Genomic DNA, 20882 nt, shown 5'->3' on the forward strand with positions numbered 1-20882 from the left:
TAAACAAAAAAAGGCGGGAGCCGGACGTTAATTAGATTTAATTAGGAAAATCGGCCACACAGGGCAATAAATCGAGGTTTCTAACAAAGCTCGGAACGTGTAGATCGAGCTCCCGCGGCAAAAAGACAAGTTCAGATTCCTCTTCAGTGCACCTTTAAGTGAATATATTGTAATATATTTATAACGATTGCACAGCTACTATAGTTATCCATAAAGTCAGCAATAAAATTCCAATACGGAAAGGTGTCAGGCTGGGAGACACGATCTCGCCAATGCTATTCACCGCCTGCTTACAGGAGGTATTCCGGGCCCTGAAATGGGAAGAATTGGGGATAAGAGTTAATGGAGAATACCTGAGTAATGACATCACCTTGCTAAGCCACTCAGGACAAGAACTACTAAGCATGATCAATTAGTTAGACAGGCAGAGCTGAACAATGGGGCGAAAAATTAACATGCAGAAAACCAAAGTAATGTTTAACAACCTAGCAAGGGAACAGCAGTTCGCAGTTGGTAGCGAGGCGTCGGAAGTTGTAAGAGAATATGTTTACTTTGGGCAGGTAGTGACCGCAGATCCGGATCACGAGAGGGAAATAACTAGAAGAATAAGAATGGGGTGGAGCGCATATGGCAGGTTCTCTCAGATCATGAATTTCAGTTTGCCAATATCCCTCAAGAGGAAAGTATACAACACCGGTATCTTACTGGTACTCACCTACGGGGCAAAATCGTGGAGGCTGACAAAGAGGGTCCAGCTTAAGTTAAGAAAAACGCAGCGAGCTATGGAAAGAAAAATGGTATGTGTAACTTTAAGAGATCGGAAGAGGGCGAAGTTGGTGAGGGAACAAACGCGGGTTAATGATATCCTAGTTGGGCGTGGGCAGGGCATGTAATGCGAAGGCAAGATAACCGCTTGTCCTTGATGGTAACGGAGTGGATTCTAAGAGAAGGCAAACGGAGCATGGGCCGGCAGAAAGTTAGGTGGGCGGATGAGATTGAGAAGTTTGGGGGAATACAGTGGCCGCAACTTGCAAAGGACAGTGTTAATTGGATAGACATGGGAAAGGCCTTTGCTCTGCAGTGGGTGTAGTCAGGCTGCTGCTGCTGCTGCTGCTGATGATGATGATGATGATTTGGTTACGGCAGCGCTCTTCTAGCAGAAAGCTCGAAAGACCATCAAGATTTGGCGGACATTTGGGAACAGGAGATGGAGGCCCTAGGACTGAGGTATTGGGGAGAAAAATTTAGCATTTTTGTTTGTAATATGTATGTTTAAAAAATTTGGAGCAATCTCGAGGTTAGGCGTACCACGGTCTTAATATATCGATAAATGATAGGAGAAACTCCCTGCGAGACCAGAGGGGGGAATTACTGAAGAAAAAGAAAAGAAACGCTGCCATTAAGCATAAGGCTCTCTTGGGAAAAACAAATATAAAGCGATTCGGAGAACCTGGAAACGGGCCACGGTACCAGGCTTGAAAAATGCATACGCTGTTGTACGCTTGGAATGTGCCGCGAATTCTGTGTTTGAAATAAGGAAGGCGAGAGTGGGAAGGCTTGCCATGGGTACACATGGGAGTGTAACTAAGGAGTCAGTCGTAGGTAATTTGTAGCGGTCGGCGTTCGAAGCGCGTGAGGTAAAAAGTAACGCTATTGAGAAGCAGTGCGTGGAGAAATTTTTCAGGCACTTAATCGCTGTAGTGTCGATAATACAAAATAAATGCAAATAACACAAATAATGAAAATAAATGCAGACGACAAAGAGAAGAAAAATATAATTGTGACGAAAAAACTAACAAACTCAAAAAATTCTCACTGACAAAATAATGCTGAACAACTAGAGTTTAGAGCGCTATATGACGTCTGAAACTAAACTTAAAAGAGAAATTTTTTTCAACAAGTCGAAAGGAAGCGCTTCACATTTCGAAGCTTGGACTGAGTGATTGAGAACAAAGTGCTATCGGCAAAGACTTGACACGACGGGTGATATTTTCTGTTGTTGCTGTCAACACAAAGAAAGGCTAGAACCTATCCTTATCCAGGGTAAGCCCTCCAGCCCTCACCTCAAAGGGCCACCATAGAGATCCGAGATGAACTGGGGTTTATGTACAGAGAGGTCAGGCTTAACTTTCAAAAAGTAGAAGGAAGTAAGAGGTGATTAGAGGATTGGCGTAAAATAGCAGGAGAGCATATTAGATAGGGGAAGAAAAAAAATTGACAGTTAATCCGGGAAAAATTAGCAGTATACGAATTAATATCTGGGTGACCACCTCGATGCAAAAGGGATATATATTATTAAGAATCTACCTCTCTATGTCGTTCAGCACCACTGCATAGTTGACCAAGACATCTTCGCTAATCTGGTATGCTGTGTCGGAGGCAGCACCTGTGAGTAACTGGAGAGGGACACCGTGAAACGCATGCGTGCGCGATCGCAGGCACTCCTTTGCAGCCACCACCCGAGCCTTCGTCTTTTTGCTGCGGCCCCCTCCTCGTCCTCCTCCGGGCTTCCCACGCATAGCGAAAGACAGAGCTCCCAAGTACGCTGTGCGCTTTCTCCTCGCGAACAGCAGCGGAGAGGGGCACCATGCTACGCCTGGAAGCAGCGATGGCCTGCGAAGTCTGATTGGGTTGTTTTTGTACTCCTTGTTGTACGAAACACGAGCTGCGGGATACCTCAGGGCGTTGCATATTCAAAATGAACCGACGGAAACGGGGCGTTTCTTTTTAAGACGCGTTCCTTTTATTTCCGTGCTCTTCAGAACGTTATTGAGAAGGTGACTGCGGAAACCTTTCTGACAGAGTTCTTGTTGATAAGTATATTCTTTCAACGGAGTGCCCCGCCGCGGTGGCTCAGTGGTTACGGCGCTAGGCTGCTGACCCGAAAGACGCGGGTTCGATCCCGGCCGTGGCGGCTGAATTTCTTGAAGGCGAAATTCTAGAGGCCCGTGTGCTGGGCGATGTCAGTGCACGTTAAAGAACCCCAGGTGGTCGAAATTTCCGGAGCCCTTCACTACGGTGTCTCTCATAGCCTCAGTCGCTTTGGGACGTTAAACCCCAATAAACCAAACCAAACCAATCTTTCAACGGAGTGGGCGTTGGAAGTATAGTGTAGCCACTAACCGAGAACACTTTTTGTAATTTGTTATTCATCACTTAGGTGGTAACAATCACCGTTCGTACTTAACTGTTCTAGTCGTTTTTACTGCATCCATGCATTCTGGTAAATTCAGGCTTCGTTTCATTTTCAGGTCAATATTTGATATTCACAGATACTGTTTTTTCGCAGTCGCATTTTTTCTTGCGCCCCTTCAAGTATTACAAACACAACTTTAACTGTAAGCAACACTTTCATCCTTTGAAAGAATGTTTAATGCCTAACCTATTTAATGCATGCTCCCCGAGGTCTTCAGTCAGGAATTAGTGAACGAGAAATTGCCCGTGTGATTATACTTCTTATTAATCCGTTTTGTCCAGCGCAGCTGTTTTATGCTTTTGCGAGTTGTAATATCGCGATTAATGAATTTACGACTGCTACTTGTCTTCTTATTTTGGAGGCATATGCTCGCGGTGACGTCATCACTCGGGGTCACGTGGTCTGCTGGGTGGGATCTGCTTTGGGGGCTTCGTTCGCAGAGAGGAGAAAAAACGCCCGGGTTCTGCGCGATGTCGGTGCATGTTCAAGGACATCAGGTGGTCTGAATTAATACGGAATCGTATACTACGGCGTCTCTCATAGCTTGCCTGCAGTTTTGGAGCGTTATACCTCACATGCCACATACCACTAAAATTGCTGTGTACGCATCGCCTCTTGTTCGAATGGCTGGTTTTGGTCATGTATGAAGAAAGTAAAGGCTTAAATGCGCATTAATATGAGTGGTACTTATAGGTCGTGTACCCTATACGTGATCTGTAGCCCCCATGGCCGTGACCTCGTCGTATTTTGGTACGGGCTGCTACGGTCGTCGCACTGAAGCTTCAGTTGAGACACTTGTTAGGTCCGAGATTTAGAAAAAAAAGAATGACACACGCTCAGATGGTCTCATGCGCCGAACTGCGTAGGCAGAAGGCGCTTCCAGGATGATGTTTTTCCCTTTTGCTGCATCCCAGAGCCTGAAAGTTGTACCCATGAATTTCGCTTTACTTTGGCTAGCTGTTATGACTAACTAATGATTTTTTTCATGATTTTAAATTTCTTATATTCTACACATTGGGCTTACTCGGCATGCACCTACGAACCTCATTTTGAAAGGCTTGCGATAAAAATGGTTAGCTGCTGGGCGGGTCTAAAAGGAATACGAAATTATTTTAATGAGCTAGTGCTAGAGGCAGCACCCACTCCGTTTTTACAGGAGCCCAGTATACAGACACGTTGGGAGAAGTGTCAGAAGCACTCCTAACGGCGAAGGCCCGCTGCAAGTCAGACAGAAAATGCATCTCCGCTGCAGTTCATTTCATCTCCGGTCGTCACGCGTTGGCTCCTATTGTGTGGTAAAATCCTGGTCCCCATAAAATGATGCAAAATTACTATAACAGAAAATAATAATACAGATATTTCAAAGATAACACGTTGTGTGTAGAAAGAATTTGCACTCCGTAACTTTATCCTGCGCGTGCCTACGCATTCACAAGACGTGAATTCGTCGTACACGATTGGAAGTTCAGAATGTTAATTAAAAATCCATTCTGAATTCTCAATTGTGTTCAAGGACTTCACGGAGACGACGACTCACTTGCAAGACGGGTGCATTTCATTGTGAGGAGAGGAAGCGAGGAAGGCCAGTTTGCAGAGGCCAAGTGTTGAAGGTTTCTTGTGGCGCCGGGTTCAGGAGACATGACTATCCTGCGCCATAGGTCGTCGTCTGTGCCCCGGATCATCATTTCAGGTAGAAAGAGACAACCGCGTATTTAATAACCAATACGACTGAATTAAGCATCGATGTTACTATAGTCCTCGTCCTCACCGCAGCAGGCCTAGTAGCCGACGACGGTTCCGTTGCCACACCCGCGGCCGTCCTTACGAGCAGCTAATGTTCCTGCGCGAAAGCGTCGTCTGTAGCTGTCCGCGCCGGCATTCGGATCGGCCTTTAGTCTGGTGGGGCATCCTACTTCTTACTACGCATCCTATGCATCCTACGGAGCGCCGACTTGCACCTCATGAACCGTGGCTAGCGAGGAGCCTCCTCCGTGCACCTCCTTAGATTTATCTCACGTTTCTGTGGTATTTGCCAATGGGAAGAGATAGAAAGCGAGAGGAGTCTTTAATGATAGGATAGGTGGAGAGGTGAGGTGAGGTAGAGGAAGGCGGCTCAGGCCTGCTGCTAGCATAGGAGCATGGAAGAAGGAAGTACAGGTAGGAGGTGATCAGGTCATGATACAATGACCTGCACGCAATGTCCAATGCTGTTATATTCAAAAGCACACAGCTTAGGAAGCTTGTCTTTCACGCGGCGTTAAAGCGTTATTGCATAAGTTCTTTACGCTAGCTCGTCCTCAGATTTGTGGTGAAGACGAAGGCACAAAATCGATGCTCTTTTGAAATTCACTTTCGGTACCCAAAACTATTACAGGTTGAGGAGGGTCCCTTTCTTTCTGATGCCAGCTCCAGTTCACGCACTGCTGATTGGAAAGCACGTTGGAAGATACCAACAGATCCCGACATGAAATACATGTCTACATTAACCTCAGAAGTCAAGCAAACCCATACAAAGGTGTTTCACTTAGAACTGTTCGCAATCTTTAAGAAAAAGTTTCTGGTTAATACGGTGTTCTCCACTACAGCTCTGCCACCGTTGATGGCCGCAGCAAAGCATCTTGGATGTGTTAATTATCAAGTTTATTCAGTGAAATCTGACAGTCAGTTTTGCACCCTTGCAAATGGAACTCCTCATTTATCACGAGATTTGTAGCTTACCCCAGCTGATATCTATACCCGTTTTTAAATTTTCGAAAGCGCTAATCTCGTAGGAGCTCAAGAGAAACGAAAGAGCATGGGCTGTTGTTTTGACGCGCCGTACAGAAAGCTAGAAGTAGAGCAGCGCATTCAGCCACGTCTCCAAGCGCGTGTCACTCGGCGGAGAGCCTGTCATTGGTTCTCCCCCATCCGACGCTCCAGCGTCCGCTCGAATCTGATGCTGGCATACGAAAATCATACGTTTGAAAGCAACCAGACCACTCGGTTTGCTGATGAGCCGAGCAGTTAAGCTTCCGGAAAACCCGTGGCTTATCAAAGCCATGAAAAGTACGAAGAAAATCCCCCTCCACTACCTAGAAATTTGCCGCGCTAAACATGCTGCTATAAGCCAAGCTATATATAAAGTGCCCAGATGCAATGCGCACTCACCTGCTATCAAATTATTGATATTATACAAAGGCTACGTGCAGCCGCCGTCGCTGCAAACGTGAGGCGTGTGGCGGTCCCTCTTCCTCAACATTTAGTAGTCTCCGCGTGCAGCATGGCATGATTTTCAGTAGCGTGGCTTTTTGGGCTTGTTGGTATACATAGTTCCAATACACTGTAGCGCAGCAAAAGACGAGGACACAAGAGACGAGAGACGAACAGCACGAGCGCTAACTTCCATCAAATTTTGTTCTCCTGAAGCATCACATTTATACGCCAGAAAACAGTAATCACAAGTGCGAACAGTATCAAATCCTTAGAAAAACGAGCTCTTTATCTGAGAGGAGAATGGAAGGTGTGCTTACACACGAGCATCCTGACCTATTTATCTTTTCGGCTTCAATGATTTCGCGCGTTACCCTTTCTCTGCTTTTTCCAATTACCAGACATTTATCAAAGAAAGGCTTACAGGTTTTTGACTTACATGCGAGAATGTGGTCAACCAGCGATCCGCCTTGCCCGTTTCTGACGATGCGAGAGTGTTCCATTAGGCGCTCGTTCAGACATCTCCCCGTCTGGCCAGTATAGTGTTTCCCGCATGACAAGGGAATCTTATACACAACACCTTCATCGCACGTGACGTAGGGCTTCTGGTGCCTAGTTGTGCATCCGCGCGCTTTGTTGGTGTTGGTTTTTCCCAGTTTGCACAACGTTGCAAGTTTTTTGGCGCCGAGAACACGACGGTCGCATTCGCTCATTGACCAATTCTTTTCAAATTGTGGGAAATCTTGTGAAGATAAGGCAATACAACAAGACTTTTTCGTTCACGAGAAACCGGGTTTGGGTGACATTGATTTTCTAGTTTCATTCTCTTAACAACTTTTTCGGCAACAGAAACTTGAACATGGGAGGGGTACCCGGCATTAGTCAGCCTCTTGGACTGCTCTTGAAAACTATCGGTCATCATGTGCGGACAAGATTTCTGGAGAGTATTTTGAAAACATAAACTGACAATACCTCTTTTTACCAGTTTTGAATGAGCGGAGTGATATGGCAGCATCGGCTTGCTGCTACGCGGCTGGTAGGCCCAGCATATGTGATGAGCGTGAAAGGAGAAGTTAATGTCTAAAAATCTAATGGAGTTATTGATGGGCAATTCGCATGTTAAAACAAGCGGTTTAAAATGTTCTTTCATGATAGTTAAAATGCTATGAGCCTTTGGCTCAAGTGAGCCGTGGTCACACTTAACAAGAATAAAAAAGTCATCAACAAATCTAAAGACCTTGATTACGTCCAAGCTGTCTAGGTGGCTGGAAACAGCCTTGTCAAGTTTGGATACAAAACAGATTACTCAGAATCGGCGCTATGCACGACCCGATGCATATCCCTTCTTTCTGAAGGGAGGGTTGTCCTTCCCAGTTAATGAACGTTGACTGCAAGTAAATAGCTAAAATTTCTAAAAAACTGGGTGGTGCATAGCGCCAATTCTGAGTAATCTGTTTTTATCCAAACTTGACAAGGCCGTTTCTAGCCACCTAGACAGCTTGGACGTAATCAAGGTCTTTAGATTTTTTGATGACTTTTTATTCTTGTTAAGTGTGACCACGGCTCACTTGAGCCAAAGGCTCATAGCATTTTAACTATCAGGAAAGAGGATTTTAAACCGCTTGTTTTAACATGCGAATTGCCCATCAATAACCCCATTAGATTTTTAGATAATAACTTCACCTTTCACGCTTATCACATATGCTGGGCCTACCAGCCGCGTAGCAGCAAGCCGGTGCTGTCATATCACTCCGCTCATTCAAAACTGGTAAAAAGAGGTATTGTCATTTTATGTTTTCAAAATGCTCTCCAGAAATCTTGTCCGCACATGATGACCGATAGTTTTCAAGAACAGTCCAAGAGGCTGACTAATGCCGGGTACCTCTCCCATGTTCAAGTTTTTGTTGCCGAAAAAGTTGTTAAGGGAATGAAACTAGAAAATCAATGTCACCCAAACCCGGTTCCTCGTGAACGAAAAAACCTTGTTGTATTGGCTTATCTTCACAAAATTTCCCACAATTTGAAAAGAATGGGTCAACGAGCGAATGCGACCGTCGTGTTCTCGGCGCCAAAAAACTTGCAACGTTGTGCAAAGTGGGAAAAACCAACACCAACAAAGCGCGCGGATGCACAACTAGGCACCAGAAGCCCTACGTCACGTGCGATGAAGGTGTTGTGTATAAGATTCCCTTGTCATGCGGGAAACACTATATCGGCCAGACGGGGAGAAGTCGGAACGAGCGCCTAATGGAACACTCTCGCAACGTCAGAAACGGTCAAGGCTGATCGCTGGTTGACCACATTCTCGCATGTAAGTAAAAAACCTGTAAGCCTTTCTTTGATAAATGTCTGGTAATTGGAAAAAGCAGAGAAAGGGTAACGCGCGAAATCATTGAAGCCGAAAAGATAAATAGGTCAGGATGCTCGTGTGTAAGCACACCTTCCATTCTCCTCTCAGATAAAGAGCTCGTTTTTCTAAGGAATTTATACTGTTCGCACATGTGATTACTGTGTTCTGACGTATAAATGTGATGCTTCGGGAGAATAAAATTTGTTGGAAGTTCGTTTCTCGTCTCTTGTGTTCTCGTCTTTTGCTGCGCTACAGTGTATTGGCATGATTTTGTTGCGAAAGCAACACTACGCGAGTCGCAGAGCCATTTCGCGGAGCTGAGGCAAGGCCATACTGCGCATGCGCGAGGAGTAGTGACGCCGCACGGCGCACAGCTGGCGCGCCGCCGCCGTCGCTGCGTGGGTGACTCAGAGGTGGCGCCGCCGCGCTCGCTAGTTGCGCATGCGCAGTAGCGGCGCATAGTTAGCGTCCGGGGCCGCCGCCGCTGCCGCGCGCTCTCCATCGCCTCTCTCTCTCTCCTCGTTGCTTTCGCAATCGTCCAGGTTTAACCACAGCTACACAACTGCCAATTTTTACTTTATTTTTGGTTTGCTACTTTTAAAATTTAAATACGTTCCAGCCATCTATACCACCAACCCTGTATGTATATGTAGGGGTCTAGTGGGCAAGAAGTATAGAACATTGCTTGCTATTCCACATGAAGGGTGGTGCAAATTTTGAAAAAAACTAGAAACCGATTAGCTTATCAAGCTCTGCCGACAAGTAATTTCACAAGTTAATCTCTAAATCAATTAGCGCCACATTGAACTTCAGTTAAGAAATGGAACAGGTTAAGCTCCGTCGATGGCACTGCGGCTCCTTGTATAACAGCGAATAGCGCCTAAATTGGCGTTTTCCGCCGTTTGTGAAGCGTTGGAAGTGGAAGATTTTTTTTTAATTTAAATGTGGTCCTGCAAATTTCTTCTCTTTAACGGTCTGTCAACAGCCTCCTACTTTTCGTGCCCAGAATTGTGGCACGTGAAAAAGAAGGCTCTGTTTATGATTAAATAGTTTTCATCTGCAAGTTTCTAAAAACGGCCTGTTTCCCCTCTCGCAGTACGTCGTGTTACTCTAAAAAAGAAAACTCTGATCAGGGCCAAATAGTACTTCTCTACGGGGATATCCTAAAGATTTGTTTTCTTCTCTGAAACTCAATCATGGCACTCTAAAGAAAAAACTGTGAACGGGGCTAAATAATTTGATTTGTTTTGGTAAGAGGGCTTAAAATCTTTGAATGGACAACGGCGAGATAGATTCCATGCGTCTACACGTAACGCTGAAGCCGCAGAATACCCGTTCATAGAGTTACATTTCTACCATGAAATCTGTTATGCTCTTCAAAAGAAATTTTCTCATATAAAAAAACCAGGTTAAATTCCAGTTGCGTCTTAAAAGGTTAAATCACAAGTCAGAAGTGAGCATGAAAGCAACAAAACGAAATGAAATACTGGTGTCGCCATCACCGGTCAGTATTGCTTTCCGTCGACATTTGTTGCTCGCGGATGCCACAGGCTATGGTAGAGCGGCATTCACTACCAAAAGGTAATAATGGGGTACTCAGTAATAAAGGGGTAAAGATAATCAGTTTCCGGGTGTTCTCTAGGGCACAGCTCACTGTCCGCATTTGTACCTCAGGATCCGAGCTGAGCAACAAAGTCTCCCACTAATTTTAGCTTGCGAATTGGAGTTATTGAGGCGGTGAGCCCATAGGCTTCTCCAGTAGTGTGTACGACGCCGTCGTGAGGGCCCACGCCAGATATCTAAAGATGACCCCTAGTACTTCGCTCTCCTTGTCTTTATGACAATAAAGTTATATCACCACCACGTCACGAGTTGGAATCGAGTGGCGGAAAAATTCTTTCGTGCCATACTGCCGGCAGTGTATGCGTCGTTTGATGCCGGACAGGAATCAACATACCTAGCAAAATCATAGAATCGATTTTTTTCCTGAGAAAAAAAATTCATGTAGTTGTTTTCAGCCTCCCTTTAAATTATATACTACCTCGATATATTGTTCGCCTGCTTACAAGGCTTACACTTTTAGGAGCTTGTAATGGAAAACGAAGCGCAAACAGACCGCGTTTCGAAAATAAAAATTTACTGGCACTACATTTATATATTATCACGCATTCAGCAGTTTACCAGCCTGTTGACACATTTTTGGCACATACTCCTGCGCAACAAACCGTATTGTGCGCACTTCTGACACCAGCTGTATGAAAGATTTTGTGCAGGATATTCGGCCTAATGTGCCTTTCAACTAAGTGCTTCTCTGAATACTGCGTAAGAGCATCCAGGGCGTTCAGGTGTCTGCGTCTCTGTTTCTCACTTTTATGCCCCGAATTGATTATTCCCGTGCTGCTCTGCTGCTGAGGGGCAGCGAAATTCAAATGACGTCACGAATGCATCACTCTGAACATGTGCCCAGTATGGACATGCTCTCCAGGCGGAAATCACAACCGTAGACTTCAGAGGATGCCTTCGCTTTCACATTGTATTTGCTCTACACATGCCGCCTTGAGGGACTCTACAGGCGATGCAAAACGAATAAATAGAAAACTGGGTGAATTCCATGACGCTGCTAACTCGGTCAAGAAAGCGAAGCCAGAAGCTGCCTCATGCTCCTGCGCCGGAAGCGTAACGGATACACTCCCGCGAGAAAAACGCCGGCGATGTCCTCTTACGTCCAGCGGCGCTGCCACGCACGAAGACTTCCTGTGCGCACGCGGCCAGGCTGTTACCTGATCAGTGGAAAAGACGGCAGCCTGTGCTGGCGTCGGCTGGAGGCGCTGCGAACAATGGAGTTGTAGGAAAATCACCAGAAAGCGTTGATTGGTGGCACCTGGAAGATCACATGATCGGGCCTGGAGGCATCGGGCGCGCGTGGGAAGAGAACGGCAGTCGACGCAGTCGCGCTTCACAGCCAGACGTACCGCAGCGCGTAGCAAGGCACTCCGGTCACATCTCCGCACCAAGCTTCTGGACGCAAGGCATCAGACCTGACGCATCAGTTTAGCCGGCGGCGCGCCCGGTCGGTAAGCTTGGCCGCTGTTACATTGATGCATGCACGCGTGCATTGCCTGTGTACAACGTGCTTGCTTCCGCTTATTGTTAGGGCCGAGCGGCTGTGACCAATGACGGTAGTCGCTGGCCATGGTTTCTGTGGCTAAGCCGTCGTACGGGTATGCAAGGAAAGCCTATTTTGGAGGATAGGATAGCGCTTTGATAAAAAAGAAATCTGGCAGTAGTTAATCAATAAATCAGCATAGGGGAATGGAACTCATATCTTATGCAGAGCTTGCGATCTTGAATCGTAGTATAGTGTGGATGAAACTTTCTATGGTTTGCAGAGACAATCACATATTTACTGGCGGGATCGAAGTTGGGAAGGACTGCCTAAAAGGGTGCTGCTATTCTTACCTGCTATTCTTACGCTGTAACTATAATTCAGCGCTGCCGTGACTAGATATCAGCTTTCCTGATGGAGCTTATCATATGATTGTCAGCGAACCACACATGCATATGGCGAAGGCGTCAGAGTGACGCAACGGCTCGCTGGAAAGTGAGAGGACGGAAGAAGCGTTCGCCTGAGCTGCGTGACCTGTGAATGCTTGCATGCCTTTTGAGAGTCAAAAGGCTCCCGTCCTCTACTCATACTTTCACGAAGCAGAGCGCGGCAGGAAGTCCTTCCTTCCTTCCTTCCTTCCTTCCTTCCTTCCTTCCTTCCTTCCTTCCTTCCTTCCTTCCTTCCTTCCTTCCTTCCTTCCTTCCTTCCTTCCTTCCTTCCTTCCTTCCTTCCATTTTCTTTCCTCCTCTTACTCTTGCTTTCTTCTCCTGCCGCTTCGTGTGCAAGGCCGTGATTTCGCGGTCCTCTTCCTTTTTTTTTCTCTAGCTGCCTCTTTCTCTTCCTCTCCATGACTCTTCCATCGTTTTCCTCCTCCCCTACCTTCCACTCTCCAGAAGATACTCCCAACAGAACCCCGCAGCAGCGGAACAAAAAAAAGGCTCCAAAATCAATTTAAAGGACTCAATGGGAAGAAGATCAATGTATATGCGAAATGTAGAACCAATACAGCTGACGCACAGTTGTCGCATCACATGGAATGATCGTCCATGCATTTTTTTTCCATCCTTCCTCCGTTTTCGTTCTCTTTCATAGCTTCATCTTTCTCTTCCTTGTTCATTTTCTCTCTTCCTGTCTTGACCACTTTCTTTTGTCGTCTACCTTCCTTTTACTTTTTTCATTCCTGTCTCCACAGATGACGCGACGGTGATGATGCGCTCAGAACCAGTGCCTCAGCTTATTGTACGTCCAGGCGATCGGCGTGTGTTATAAACATTTAGCGACCAGCCGTGGTTGCTCAGTTGATTTTGCGCTCCGTTGCTGATCCGATTGTTGCGTATTCGATTCCTTCCGCGGATGCCGCGTTTCGCTTAAGACGAAATACAAAGCCGCCCATGTTCTCTGAGAAGGCAGCGCACGTTAAAGAACTACAAATACTGTGAACTGATCCGGAGCCCCCCCAGTACACCGTCCGTCGTAGGTCGTGTGACTCTTTCGGACGTTAAACGCCGCAATTTAAAATTTCCTTTTATAATTTTTTAGCCAATGTATAAAGAGTTACTTCAATAACGCATTCCTACATGTCTGGATTCTGATTGGAGAGTAACAATTGATGCAGGCAAAAAAAAATTAGGTTTCAGAGGTGGTTTACTTCAAGAACACAGGAACAACAATAACAGATTTAATGAGTAGAAGATTAGATTGTTCAGACGATTGCTCTCGAGGGTGAAACGCTTCAGCACAAGGGAGAAACAGTGACACAAAGCGAGAGAGAGAGAAAATAATTTAGTGAAAGAAGAACCCAGAGCTCGGAGGACGTCCGTATTCTCCGAGTGAATTTGTGAGAAGCCCGTGCACGTGAATGCACAAATGCTATAACGTCGCCGAGAAAGTCCGCCTTGATGTGGCGGTTGAAGCGCACGCAGGAGTTTCTAGTGATGATGAAAATTCACGCTCAAATTGAACATGACCCGTCTAGCGAAACACGCCCCTTAACCACCTGAAACTCTTTTAGAATGCCTAATTAAGTTTATTCGAATGCCCTGGCAGCAGGCGTCTAGAATGTAATGATTAAGTTCATTTAGGAACTTGGTATTTCCGTGGCGGGTTTCGTATTTTCATTTTTGTATCCTCAGTCAACTTTAATCACTCTCGGCACAAAACAGGAATGTATCCTCAGTCAACTTTAATCACTCTGGGCACAAAACAGGTAGCTCTGGCATCCAGTGAGTTTTTTATCTTATATTGACGAAGCTAACTAGGTAGATAAGTTAGGCATCGCTGAAGATTTTTTTTTCTCTTTACAGCGAAAACTGCTAGGACAGTACGCATGGGTACGTCCCTCCTTCGCTCCCATTACCTCCTCTCCCAGGTGTTCCCCTCATCAGCCCCCTGTTCTGATAAAGAGCGCGATGGCGTTGCTAGTCACCCTCCCCTGGAGAGCGGGCTTCGAAGGTCCCTGCCCTCTCCTCCCAGCTTCCACCGTACTTTCCGAGTGCGCTCCGCAGTTGGCCCTACTCTCGCAGCGTCGGTGTACTTGCCCTTCTAGGCCGCCTGTGATGGTGAGTACGTGGAAGCTGGCGCGCAGAACTCGCAGCGACGGCGCCCTCAAATCATAGCAAAAATTCAGGGGGCACTTTGACTGTCTAAAGTGGGTAGAGGCGGAAGCGTTTTGCGCACCACCTTCGCTATTTCTATGGCACCGGTGGCGTCACATATAATTGAGTACTAATTACTAAGTGATGACAAATCACTAATTAATGGTTAATTACTGATTAATGCTTGAATACTAATTAACTGCTAATTAATGAGGCTTAAGCTTCGCCTTTAGGAGTGGAACGCGACAGCGCGTTGTAGCGCTGCCAGGGAGTCCACGGAACACCACCCGTTCAGCGCGATGCCTTGCCCTTTGAACGCAACACTTTTTGAGGAAAGGAAATGGCGCAGTAATTCTCTGTCATCTCGGTGGACACCTGAACCGCACCGTAGAGGAAGGGAGGAAGGGAGGAAGTGGGAGTGAAAGAAGATAGATAAAGAGGAGCCGTAATGAAGAAAATGAAAATTGTATTTGAGGAAAGGAAATTGCGCAGTAACTGTCTCACAAAATTCACTTTTTTGACCTAAAGTGTGGTCAGTGATGCCCCTAAGAGTGGAACGCGACAGCGTCTTGCAACGCTGCCAACGAGTCCATAGAACGCCATCGCCCATTCGGTTCTACGCCTCGCTCGTCAGTAAATTTGTTTTTGAGGAAAGGAAATGTATGTGTCTCTCATTTGTCGGAGGACACCTAAACCTCGCGGGAAGGGAATGGAGGAGGATGAGAGTGAGTGAAGACACCGTATTCACTAGACGCGCCTCTGTTCATTGCAAACCATTGAGCAGGCATGGCGGAGTGGGTAGCATGCTCGTCTCTCACGCCGAAGACCGGGGTTCGATTCCTGAGCTCGACCAATTTCTTAATCGGTTTTATTTATTTATATGGCCTGACTAGTAAAGCTAATTAGGCTAATTGGGTAATTAAGCAATTAACTAAGCTCAGTCCCACTTACTTGAAGCATCGCTATACGATCCCTTCAATTGGTTGCATGGTTACTAGCCAAAGTAAAATTGGCCCGGTTTGAAATTCACGCACTGTGACGTCACGACCGTTTCCACCAATTGAAAAGCGTGACATTTTCTGTCGACAACTGCTGCTTACAACGATGAGACATTAAAGGCTTCCGCCTTAAAATGTCAAGCCGCAAAAAGCTATACACCGAGAAAACCTCTCGCCCAATTTAGCGCAAATGTTGATAACTTACAACAGGTTGATGACTATATTATTTTTGTTGAAATGAACGGGGCACCAGACACCTAGAGGAAATTTTAAAATTTTTGCTCATACTGGGTTGGTGCTTATTAAAGCCGGACCTCTTGCTGCTAGCCATCCGCCATGGATACACGTGCATACCCGCGTGTGGCTTCAAGACGCTTCCGTCTGGGTGAGCTGGATTGAGTTGGGGAAATTTTACTGATCTAAACGATCAGTTAGGTGGAATTTATGGCCACCTAACGGAAGGCGACCTTTCGCATCCAGTCCGCAAGCTTGGCTTTCGTTTTCTTGTCCGGCTCCCCGGGAAGCCTAAACCAGGCCTCCCGGAAGGGAGCCGGTCGAAGGTCTTTTGGAGGTGAATGTTCCTTACAGTTCCATTGGATGTGTTCGTCTGTTGCTGTGTTGCTATGTTGCACGCTACATGGGTTAGCGAAGTTGCTGCTGGATGGCGCTGCTCCGCTTGTATAGTCATTGCGTTGATTACGTAACGCCGGGTGATTCGTACCGTGCGCATCAGAAAAGAAACGGAGAGCTTAGCGATGAGATGTTCCCACGGCATGGTCGCCTCGCAAACCACATGACCACGATGGCGTGAAGGGTGTGAATTAGGACAATTCTCAGCAATGAGAAGAGCTTCGACAGCCGTGGTATAGATGGCGCTGGTCTGCGGTATAAGATCTTGGTATACGCACTCCCTATAATATGGTTTGGTTTATTGGGGTTTAACGTCCCGAAGGAACTCAGGCTATGAAGGACGCCGTGGTGAAGGGCTCCGGAAATTTCGACTACCTGGGGTGCTTTAACGTGCGCTAACGTTGCACAGGACACGGGCCTCTAGAATTTCGCCTTCATCGAAATTCGGCCGCCGTGGCCGGGATCGAGCCCGCGTCTTTCGGGTCAGCAGCCGAGCGCCGTAGCCAGTCAGCCACCGCGGCGGGGGCCTATAAAATGGGTGAACTGTTAACAAGCTGTTTCTCTGGGCCGATAGGTGGTTACGGTAGGGCTCTTCTAGCAGACAACTCGAAAGGCGATCAAGATTTCGCGGACATTTGCGGACAGGCGATGGAGGCCCTAAGACTGAGGTATTGGGGAGAAAAATTCAGCCTTTTTGTTTCTAATTATTACGTTTTAAATATTTGAAGCTATCTTATGGTTAGGCATTCCACGGTCTTAATACATGGATGAATGATAGGAGAGGCTACCTGCGAAAGCAGAAGGGGGAATTAATGAAGACAGAAAAAACGAGACGCTGTTATTAAGCATAAGCCTCGCTGGGGAAAAAAACAGATATAATGTGATTCGGGGAACCTGGAAACGGTTCACGGTACCAGGCGTGAAGGCTGCAAACGTTGTTGTGCACTTGGAATCTGCCACAAATTCTGTGTTTGAAATAAAGAAGGGGAGAGTCGGTGGCCTTTCCTTGAGTACACGTGGGAGTGTAACTAAAGAATCGGTGCAAGGTAATTTGGAGCTGTCTTTGTTCGAAGCGTGTTAGGTAAAAAGTATCGCTAATTGAGAAGTGGTGCGTGGCAAAATTTTTCAGGCACTGAAACTGCTGTAATATCTATAATACAAATAATGAAATTGTACACAGACGACAAAGAGAAGAAAAAGATAATTGTGAATAAAAAACTAACAAACTCAAAAAGTTCTCACTGACAAAATAATGCTGAACAACTAGAGTTTGGAGCGCTACAGGGCGCCTGAAACCATACTTAAAAGAGAAAATTATTTCGACAGTTCGAAAGGAAGCGCTTCACATTTCGACGCTAGGGATGGGTGATTAAGAAGAAAGTGCTACCACAAAGACTTGACACGACGGGTGATATTTTCTGTTGTTCCTTTCAACACAAAGAAACGGTAGAACATATCCTTATCCAGGGTAAGCCCCTCCAGCCCTCAGTTCACAGGGCCAGCATAGAGATCCGAGATGCACTGCGGTTTAGGAACAGGCAGGTCGTGCTCAACTTTCAACTGGTAGAGAGAAGTAAGCGGCGATTAGATGATTGGTGGAAAAGGGCTTGACAGCACTTCAGATTGGAGAAGAAAAAAAATGGCAGTTAATCCGAAAAAAGTTTAACAGTGTACGAATAAATAGCTGAGTGACAATTTCACCACACCTTGATGCAAAAGGGATGCAACGCGAATAATTTATTTCTGTATGCCGCTGCTGCACTACTGCATAGGCGACCGAGGCATCTTCGCTGGTGCGATATGCCGAGTCGAAAACAGGAAACAAGACATCCTGCTCACAGGAGGCAGCACCTGTGAGTAACGCGAGAGGGACACCGAGAAACGCATACCTGCGCGATCGCAGGCACGCCATTGAAGCCGCCACCCGAGCCTTCCTCTTTTTGCTGCGGCCGCCCCATCCTCCCCTGCGCTTCCCACGGACAGCGAAAGACAGAGCACCCATGTACGATGTGCGCTTTCTCCTCGCGAAGAGCAGCGGAGAGGGGCACCATGCTGCGCCTGGAAGCAGCGATGGCGTGCGAAGTCTGATTGGGCTGCTTTTTTATTCCTTGTTGTACGAAACACGAGCTGCGGGATACCTCACGGCGTTGCATATTCAAAAGCAATCGACGGAAACGGAGCGTTTCTTTTATAGACGCTTTTCTTTTATTGCCTTTCTCTTCAGAACGTTATTATTCGAGAAGCTGGCTGCGGAAACCCTTCTTACACAGTGCTGGTCAATAAGCATATTCTTCCAACGGAGTGTGCGCTGGAAGTAAAGTGTAGCCACTAACCGAGAAGACTTTGTGTAATTTGTTGGGTATCAGATCTGGGCTAACAATCACTGCTAGTTAACTGTTCTAGACCCTTTTTACTGCATCCATGCATTGTGGTAGATTCAGGCTTCCTTTCGTTTTTAGGTCAATGTTGCACATTGGCAGACACTGTTTTTCGCAGTCGCATTTTTTCTTGCGCCCCTTCAAGTATTACAAAGAAAAATTTAACTGTAAGCATAACTTTCATCCTTTGAAAGAATGTTTAAAGCCGAACCTATTTAATGGATGCTTCCCAAGGTCTTCTGTCAGGAGTTAGTGAGCAAGAAATTGCCTGTGTGATTATACTTCTTATTAATGCGTTAATCCAGCGCAGCTGTTTTATGCTTTTGCGAATTGTAATTTTGCGATTAGTGAATTTACGATTGCTACTTGTCTTCTTGTTTCGGAGGCATATGCTCGCGGTGACGTCATCACTCGGGGTCACTTGGTCTGCTGGGTGGGATCTGCTTTGGGGGCTTCGTTCGCAGAGAGGAGAAAAAACGCCCGTGTTGTGCGCGATGTCGTACATGTTCAAGGACATCACGTGGTCTGAATTAATCCGGCGCCGTCCACTACGACGTCTCTTATAGCTTATGTGCAGGTTTGGAGCGTTTAACTGCACATGCTAGATATAACCAAAATTGCTGAGTACGCATCGCCTGTTGTTCCAATGGCTGGTTTTGGTCATTTGTGAACAAAGTGATGGCTTAAATATGCGCACTAATATGAGTGGCACTTACAGGTCGTGTACCCTATACGTGATGTGCAGCCCCCACGGCCGTAACCTCGCCGACCGACGTCGTACGGTCGTCGCACTGAAACTTCAGTTGGGGCGCTCGCTAGGTCCTAGGTGATAAATATTTGGAATAAAAAATGGCGCACGCTCAGATGGTCTCACGCGACGAACTGCATAGGCAGAAGGCGCTTCCAGGATGATGCTGTCCCCCTTTTCCGCATCCCACTGCCTGAAAGTTGCACCAATGAATTTCGCTTTACTTTGGTTAGCTTTTATGGCTCACTAATAATTGTGTCACGATTTTACATTTCTTATATTCTACACACTCGCCTTTCTTGGTGTGCACCGGAAGACCTCATTTTGAAAGGCTTGCAGTACCAAGCAGTGAAAACGGTTAGTTGCTGGGCAGGTCAAAATGAAAACGACATTTTTTCACTCGAGCAGTTCGCCACTACCCGAGTAGTTATCTGCCTTTATTACTGTTTTACTTAAATGAGCTAATGCTATAAGTAGCGCACACTGCGTTTGTACAGGAGCACAATATACAGTCACGTTGTGAGAAGTGTCAGAAGCACTCCTAACGGCCAAGGCCCGTTGCAAGGTAGACAGAATATGCATCAGTGCTGCAGTTCATTCCATCTACGGTGGTCACGCGTTCACTACTGATGTTTAGAAAAATCCTCGTCCCCATAAAATGATGCAAAATTACGAGAATCAAAAAATAAAACAGATAGTTCAAAGATAACCCGGTGTGTATAGTAAGAATTTGCACTTAGTAAATTTATTCACAAGAAAACGTCAGGTCGTCGAAGACGATTTATTATTTCACAATGTTAATTAAAGTCTCATTCTGAATTCTGAATTGTCCTCAAGGACTTCACGAAGACGACGATTCAGTTGCAGGATTAGTGCATTTCATTATGAGGAGAAGAAGAGAGAAAAGAAAGTTTGCCGAGGCCAGGTGCTGAAGGTTCCTTGTGGTGCGGGGTTGAGCAGACATGACTTTCCTGTGCCATCGGTGGGCGTCTGTGGCCCTGTGCATTGTTTCAGGCAGGAAGAGATGACCGCGTCTTTGGTAGCCCGTGCCAGTGAATTAAGCATTGTTGTTTTTATACTCCTCGTCTTTACCGCAGCAGGCTGAAGACGGTTCCGTTGCCACACCCGCGGCCACCCTTAGAAGCGGCTAATATTCTTGAGCGAAAGCGTCGGCTGTAGCTGTCCGCGCCGGCATTCTGGTGGGGCATCCTACTTCTTCGGCGCTCTGCGCCCACTGGGACCTCGTGAACAGTCGCTAGCGAGGAGGGTCGTCTATGCACCTCCCCAAATTTCTCTCAAATTTCCTGCGGTATTTGACAATGGGAAGAGATAGAAAGAGAGAGGAGTCTTTAACGATAGGATAGGTGGAGAGGTGAGGTGAGGTAGAGGAAGGCGGCTTTGGCCTGCTGCTCCACAATGCGCGATAGGAGCATGGAAGAAGAGAGTTAGGTAGGAGAGGATCAGGTCATGGTACAATGACCGGCACGCAATCTCAGATACGGTTAGATTCACGCACACAGAGCTTATCACGCTAGTATTTCGCGCGTCGTTAAAGCGTTGTACCAGAAGTTCTTTAAACTAGCTCGTACTCCGATTCTGCTGAAAACAAAGTGCAAAAATCGATGCTCTTTTGAATTTCACTTTCGGTACCCAAAAGTATTAACAGTTGGGAGAGGGCCTCCTCCTCTCTGAT

At 46.4% G+C, this 20882-nt stretch overlaps 1 protein-coding gene across 5 annotated transcripts in view; it reads left to right on the forward strand.

Annotated features, from left to right (window-relative positions):
• LOC149354695 (uncharacterized) overlaps positions 1–20882 on the forward strand; it is a 137318-nt gene that overhangs the window by 5386 nt on the left and 111050 nt on the right. For 2 of the 5 annotated variants that reach the window (XM_089583486.1, XM_089583485.1), the window contains exon 1: positions 11637–11809. The exons of 2 other annotated variants lie outside the window; for them this stretch is intronic. The gene's annotated coding sequence lies outside the window, so the exon portion shown is untranslated. Of the gene's footprint in view, positions 1–11635; positions 11810–20882 lie in introns of those variants that run through there. One more of the 5 variants, XM_089583490.1, reaches the window with a different exon arrangement.

Source organism: Amblyomma mixtum, chromosome 3, assembly GCF_055824585.1.
Source record: "Amblyomma mixtum isolate Tamu chromosome 3, ASM5582458v1, whole genome shotgun sequence".
Lineage (NCBI taxonomy): Eukaryota > Metazoa > Arthropoda > Arachnida > Ixodida > Ixodidae > Amblyomma > Amblyomma mixtum.